Source organism: Micrasema longulum, unplaced genomic scaffold (assembly GCF_059751315.1).
Source record: "Micrasema longulum isolate JH-2025_06_02 unplaced genomic scaffold, ASM5975131v1 h1tg001558l, whole genome shotgun sequence".
Lineage (NCBI taxonomy): Eukaryota > Metazoa > Arthropoda > Insecta > Trichoptera > Brachycentridae > Micrasema > Micrasema longulum.
The window spans coordinates 22,222-24,186 of record NW_028278741.1 but is presented as its reverse complement, the minus strand read 5'-3'; the positions used below and the strand labels follow the sequence as shown (position 1 = coordinate 24,186).

The 1,965-nt window shown below is 33.0% G+C and overlaps 1 protein-coding gene across 1 annotated transcript in view; it reads right to left on the bottom strand.

The window, feature by feature from the left end:
- The window catches only part of su(f) (cleavage stimulation factor subunit su(f)), a 53,450-nt gene that overhangs the window by 37,343 nt on the left and 14,142 nt on the right, over positions 1-1,965 (bottom strand). The window lies entirely within an intron of this gene.

The window sequence follows — 1,965 nt, the reverse complement described above, 5'->3', positions numbered from 1 at the left end:
GATGAGCCTACAACTTCTCCAAAAAAAATGATTTGAGGACGAATTTTTTTACAGCCTTTTGGACACTACCTTAATTTCACTTAATTAAACTAACTAACTAACTAACTAACCATCACGCCATTTCCCCAGAGGGGTAGGCAGAGAGGATAGAACGCCACACCACTCTGTCCTGGCACACTTCCTTTGCTTCCTTCACATTCATACATCTTCTCATGCACGCACGTCGATTATTCCGACTTTTCACATGACCACTTTCAAGAATTTGTTGTACTTGATCATGCCATGTCTTTCTCGGCCTTCCTCGACTTCTACAACCAGACACATTCGCATCATAAATCTTTTTAGCCGTTCTTTCATCATTCATTCGCTCCACATGACCGAACCATCACAAAAGACCTTTCTTAATTTTGTCGATAATGCTTAACTCAGCCTTGCATTCTGCTCTAATTTCGACATTAGGGCACCTATCATACATTGTTTTTCCGCACATTCGCCTGAGGGATCGCATTTCAACAGCATTCAGTCTACTTTCGTCCCTTTTTTTCCAACTCCATGCTTCGCTTCCATACATAAACTAAATTAAAGATTTGAAAAAAATGAGTACTCGAAATCTTGGTACTTTCTGTTAAATATAAAAAAGATTTTGGAAAAACCAGACCTTCTCAAACTCTGTGGTAATTTCCAATTGAAATTAACAGTAGATTCTAAATCCGATATAGATGGTTGTATGTTGTGTGATGAACTCGTAAATCTAAAATTATTTTTGCCTGATCAGAATGTGGTTACTCCTGTCATTGTTTTGAATTTTATCAAAGATCGTAACTTACAAGTAACCAAATGTATGGATAGCGTTGCGACTATTGATCACTATGCCTGTAACGGTTGCTAGTGGGGAAAGGAGTTTTTCTAAGCTTAAACTGATAAAAACTTATCTACGATCGACAATATCTCAATCTAGATTGATAAACTTCTCATTTTTGTCTTTGTCTTAAGTATTTGAATAAAAGAGTTCAAAATCTTCGAAGATTTCATTTTATTATAAACCTTGCCTTTTTTCGTATGAGGCCGGTAAGAGCGCTCGTAGTGCTAAAACCGGCCCTGATTACGAGTATGTAAGTTTTTATCATATTATGTATGTTTACAATACAAAATACACCCTTGGACAATTAATACGCATCTATAGTACTTAAAATATATCTTGATTAGAACGACAGTTGTCAGCAAAAGTGACGACATAACTTTTAAGGAGTGGTTTATATACACACGAAAAATCATTCGTATCTGGCATGTTAATTTATTTTTTTAATACAATACTTGACATATAAATCAACATAATTATATGAAACCAGCTTTAAAACTAAAATTAACCTAATTATCAACGACGTTCTTACAAGATTACGTCATTTTGCAAAAATGTCAGAGATGGGACAAATTGATCGTTGTAAATCGATCGAATAAAAAATAGTTCATTTGTTGTTGTTCATGAAAAAAAGTATTAAATGTCTTATTTTTTTGTAAATAATTGTCTGAAACACACTATAATAGGCTTGTGTTTGCGTTTTCCTATCAATTTTTGGAAACAGGGTTTCACGATTGCATGAAAAAACTGATAAAATCGATTTGATGAGTACATGAAAAAAAACTTATAGGATATAAAAGTCAAAACAGAAAATAATAAAACATTCATACTAATTTAAATTGAACGCAGTTTTTACACTTGTTTAAAAAAAATCTTTAAATTTACTTATTGATATATTGGCGGCCATTTTGGTTTGTTTGACAACATACGCGTAACGTTTCTATTGGATGCTTTTGTCGCTGTGCTTGGCTTTGTTTGTAAATAACTTGGATATTTACGTTATAGAAAAATAAAAATCGACAATGGTGAATTGCAGTATGTTTGGTTAGTTTTAATAGTTTTTAGTTCATTGAGGAGATTATTGCAATTTTTGACACATTTGAAGA